Source organism: Chiloscyllium plagiosum, chromosome 18 (genome assembly GCF_004010195.1).
Source record: "Chiloscyllium plagiosum isolate BGI_BamShark_2017 chromosome 18, ASM401019v2, whole genome shotgun sequence".
Classification (NCBI taxonomy): domain Eukaryota; kingdom Metazoa; phylum Chordata; class Chondrichthyes; order Orectolobiformes; family Hemiscylliidae; genus Chiloscyllium; species Chiloscyllium plagiosum.
Genome location: NC_057727.1, coordinates 2,422,126 through 2,427,462, shown reverse-complemented (window position 1 = coordinate 2,427,462; position 5,337 = coordinate 2,422,126). Strand labels below are relative to the sequence as shown.

Sequence of the window (5,337 nt, the reverse complement as noted above, 5' to 3'; positions counted from 1 at the left end):
GGTTTGGGATTGGTTAGGGTTGGTTTGGGATTGGTTTGGGATCGGTTAGGATTGGTTAGGGTTGGTTAGGGTTGGTTTGGGATTGGTTAGGATTGGTTGGGATTGGTTTGGGATTGGTTTGGGATTGGTTGTAGGATAGAAACATAATGATTGCAATCCGTGAATGGAGAGGCCCATTGTTTTTTAATCTTTCCATCCTATACAACGTTCTGCAAAGGACCAGCCGGTCATCCTGGACATCTACAAGAACAAGGAAGCTCTCCACAGGAGGCACCGAAGGAAGGAAAGGTCCAGCTCTAGTTCCAGGATCAAACTGCCCCCCTTCTCGAAGGTAACAAGAGTGGGACGCGAGGTCACAGCCCCGAGTAGGGGTCAAGGTTCACTCACATGGGGTTAGTTAGCCGGGGATCCTGGGCCTGTGTTCAGTTTGGTCAATATCCATGATTCTCGCTGAGCCATCCGTGCCCCCCCCCCCTCCCCCCCCAATCCCCTAAAGCCAAGGGTGATCCCCACCCCCATCGAATGGCCACAATACTCCCACTTCATTTCACTGTCACTCCCCTTGTAGTCCCTCCTCAGTCCCACTGCATTCCCTCCCCACTGTATTCCCACCTCGCTCAAAGAACAAAAAGACCAAAGAACATTATAGCACAGGAACAGGCCCTTCAGCCCTCCAAGCTTGCGCTGATCCAGATCCTCTATCGAAACCTATCATCTAGTTTCTAAGGATCTGTGTCTCTCTGCTCCCTGCCCATCCATGTATCTGTCCAGATACACCTTAAATGACACTATCATTCCCGCCTCTACCTCCTCCACTGGCAATGTGTTCCAGGCACCCTCCACCCTCTGCATAGAGAACTTTCCACGTATATCTCCCTAAACATTTACCCTCTCACTTTGAACCCATGACCCCTAGTAATTGTGTCCCCCACTCTGGGAAAAAGCTTCTTGCTATCCACCCTGTCTATACCTCTCATGATTTTGTCGATCTCAATCAGGTCCCCCTTCAACCTTCATCTTTCTAATGAAAATAATCCTAATCTACTCAACCTCTCTCCATAGCCAGCACCGTCCATACCAGGCAACATCCTGGTGAACCTCCTCTGAACCGTCTCCAAAGCATCCACATCCTTTTGGTAATGTGGTGACCAGAACTGTACACAGTATTCCAAATGTGGCTGAACCAAAGTCTTATATAACTCTAACATGACCTGCCAACACTTGTACTCAATACCCTATCTGATGAAGGAAAGCATGCTGTATGCCTTCTTGACCACTCTACTGACCTGTGTTGCTACCTTCAGCGAATAATGGACCTGAACACCCAGATCTCTATGTACTTTTCCCCAGGACTTTTCCATTTACTGTATTGTTCTCTCTTGAATTGGATCTTCCAAAATGTATCACCTCACATTTGTCCGGATTGAACTCTATCTGCCATTTCTCTGCCCGACTCTCCAATCTATCTATAATCTGCTGTATTCTCTGACAGTCCCTTTCACTATCTGCTACTCAACCAATCTTAGTGTCATCTGCAAACTTGCTAATGAGGTAACCTACACCTTCCTCCAGATCATTTCTGTATATTACAAACAACAGTGGCCCCAGCACGGATCCCTGTGGGACACCACTGGGCACAGGGCTCCAATTTGAGAAGCTCCCTTCCACTCCTACTCTCTGTCTCCTGCTGCCCAGCCAGTTCTCTATCCATCTCGCTAGAACACCCTGGACCCCATGCACCTTCACCTTTTCCATCAGCCGACCATGGGGAACCCTAACAAATGCCTTACTAAGGTCCATGTATATGACATCTACAGCTCTTCCCTCATCAATCAACTTTGTCACTTGCTCAAAGAATTCTTTTTGGTTTGTAATACATTACCTTCCCCGCGCAAAATCATGTTGCCTATTTTCTTCCATTGGGTATATATCCTATCCCTTAGTGTCTTCTCCAGCAGCTTCCCTGCCACTGATGTCAGCTCACCAGTCTATAATTACCCAAATTATCCCTACTTTCATTCTTAAACAACATTAGCAATTCTCCTGTCCTCCAGGACCTCACCTGTGTTCAAGGATGCTGCAAAGATATCTGTTAAAACCCCAGCTATTTCCTCTCTCGCTTCCCTCAGTAACCTGGGATAGATTCCATCCGGACCTGGGACTTGTCCACCTTAATGCCTTTTAGAATACCCAACACTTCCTCCCTCCTTACATCGACTTGACCGAGAATAATCAAAGTTGTGTTGGTCTGAATGTAATCTGAGTCCATGTGGGATCATTTGGTTCCGTAGGCAGACACTGAGGAAGGAGATGTGACTGTGCCAGTGAGTCTGTTTCAGGACGTGGCTGGAGAGCTTCAGGGCTGAGGAGATCATTTGGGGGGTGCAGTGAGAGAGAGACACTCACTGAGATCCTTGTTGAGAGAGGAGGAGAAGAACTACTTCAAGATGGGCATCCTTGGAAGAGGATTTGCACTGAGGTTAAAATCAACGAGGAGAAAGTGATGACTGCAGATGCTGGAGATCAGAGTTGAGAATATAGTGCTGGAAAAGCACAGCAGGTCAGGCAGCATCCAAGGAGCAGGAGAATCGACATTTTGGACAAAAGCCCTTCATTAGGAATCCTCACCACACTCTCGACTCTAATCTCCAGCATCTGCAGTCCTCACTTTCGCCTCGAGTAATCAAAGATCTATCCTTAACCTCAACACCCACCATGTCTCTCTCCTCGCTGAATACTAATGCAAAGTACTCGTTAAGAATCTCACTCCTTTTCTCTGACTCCACACATAATTTTCCACTATTGTCCTTGAATGGGCCAACCCTTTCTCTAGTTACTCTCTAATAAAATGGGTTGGGATTTTCCTTAACCCTGCTCGCTAAGGATACCTTATGACCACTTTTAACCCTCTTAATTCCTCGTTTCAGATTGGTCCTACATTCCCGATATTCTTCCAAAGCTTCATCTGTCTTCAGTCGCCTAAACCTTGTGTATGTTTCCTTTTCCCTCTTAGCTAGTCTCACAATTTCACCCATCATCCATGGTTCCCTAATCTTACCATTTCTATCCCTCATTTTCAGTGGGACATGTCTCTCCTGAACTCTAATCGACATCTCTTTAAAAGCCTCCCACGTATCGAATGTGGATTTACCTTCAAACAGCTGTTCCCAATCCATATTCCCAGGTCCTGCCGAATTTTGCAATAGTTGGCCTTTCCCCAATTTAGCATTCTTCCTTTAGGACCACTCTCGTCTTTATCCATGAGGATCCTAAAGCTTATGGAATTGTGATCACTGTTCCCAAAGTAATCCCTTACTGAAACTTCACCCACCTGGCCAGGCTCATTCCCCAACACCAGGCCCCTGCCCAAGTTGGACTATTTAAAAACTGCTCTAGAAACCCCTCCTGGATGCTCCTTACAAATTCTGCTCCATCCAAACCTCTTAACACTAAGTGAATCCCAGTCAATGTTGGGAAAATTAAAATCTCCTATCACCACCACCCTGTTGCTCCTACATCTTTCCATAATCTGTTTACAGATTTGTACCTCTATCTCACGCTCTCTGTTGGGCGGCCTGTAATACTTTGTTACCACACACTTCCTTGAGTCCTCCATAGTACCCTCCTTCAGCACGACTGTGATATCCTCTCTGACCAGTAATGTAACTCCTCCAGCCCTTTTACCTCCTTCTCTATCCCGCCTGAAGCATCAATATCCAGGCCAATCATGCCCTGCCCTTAACCATGTCTCAGTAATAGCAATAACATCATACTCCCTGGTGCTAATCCAAGCCCTAAGTTCATCTGCCTTACCTAGTACACTTCTCACATTAAAACAAATGCACCTCAGACAGAAGGGTGTGTCTCTTTGTGTCCATCATCTGCTCCCTGCCTCCTCTTCCCCTTAGTCACACTGACTTCATGATCTAGTTCCTTACAGGCTTTAGTTGCTACCTCTTTCCTGTCCACTAACCACCTCATTTGGTTGCCACTTAAACCCTCCCCAACAGCATTAGCAAAAGCACCCCCAAGGACATTGGTTCCAGTCTGGCCCAGGTGTAGATCGTCCAATTTGTAATAGTCCCACCTCCCCCAAAAACCAATCCCAATGTCCCAAAAATCTGAACCCCTCCCTCCTGCACCACCTCTCAAACCACGCATTCATCCAGAATATTCTATCATTCCGACTCTGGCTGGCACGGGGCACTGGTAGCAATCCTGAGATTACTACCTCTGAGGTCCTACTTTTTAACTTGGCTCCTACCTCCTTAAATTCTTGTTGTAGGACCTCATCCCGTTTATTACCCGTATCACTGGTGCCATATGCACCCCCACGACTGGCTGTTCCCCCTCCCCCTTCAGAATGTTCTTCAGCCGATCAGTGACATCCCTGACCCGTGCACCTGGGAGGCAACATACCATTCGGGAATCTTGTTTGGACCACACCCCTCCCAATAGAATCCCCTCTGACTATAGCCCTTTCACTCTTTCTCCAGCCCTTCTGAACAGCAGAGCCAGCCACGGTGCCCTCCCCTGGTGAGCCATCTCCCCCAACAGTATCCAAAATGGTAGACCTGTTTTGGAGGGAGATGACCTGCACTGCCTTGCTGCTCTTCCTCTGCCTTTTGGTCACCCATTCACTGTCTCTGTCAGCAATCCTAACCTGCAGTGTGACCAGTTCACTAAAGGTGCTATCCATGATCCCCCGAGCATCGCGGATGCTCCACAGTGAGTCCATCCGCAGCTCCAGAGCCGTCATGTGGGTCAAACAAGAGCTGCAGCTGGACACACATCAGCCGCGTCCCCGAGCTCCCACTTTGACCAAGGGGAACACAACACTGGTCTGAGATCTCCTGCCTGTCTTCATCGTAAACTTAACTTAGTCTTAACTTAGATAACAGAAAAAGGAAGGAAAAGTTTTTAACCAATCAGACAATAAAAAAGAAATAGAAAAGCCTTACCTTACCAACACACCACAGAGTCTTTTCTTTGGTTACAGGAGGAGGGCGGGTGAGAGATATCACACGTGAATTAACTTGGGTTCAGCAGCTTCCAAATATATCAGTTAACTCACCTTCCTAGAGTGCACTCTCCCCACTCCCACTCAGCTCCTCACTCTCCCTGCATCCACTCAGCTCCTCACTCTCCCCACTCCAACTCAGCTCCTCACTCTCCCTGCTCCAACTCAGCTCCTCACTCTCCCCACTCCAACTCAGCTCCTCACTCTCCCCACTCCCACTCAGCTCCTCACTCTCCCTGCATCCACTCAGCTCCTCACTCTCCCCACTCCGACTCACCTCCTCACTCTCCCCACTCCCACTCAGCTCCTCACTCTCC

General features: G+C 47.9%; 1 long non-coding RNA gene across 1 annotated transcript in view; it reads left to right on the top strand.

Annotated features, from left to right (window-relative positions):
* Nucleotides 1-219: 219 nt before the first annotated feature.
* LOC122559184 overlaps nt 220-5,337 on the top strand; it is a 16,022-nt gene continuing 10,904 nt past the window's right edge. The window contains exon 1 of the long non-coding RNA XR_006314355.1: nt 220-331. This is a non-coding gene — a long non-coding RNA (uncharacterized LOC122559184). The remainder of the gene's footprint in view (nt 332-5,337) is intronic.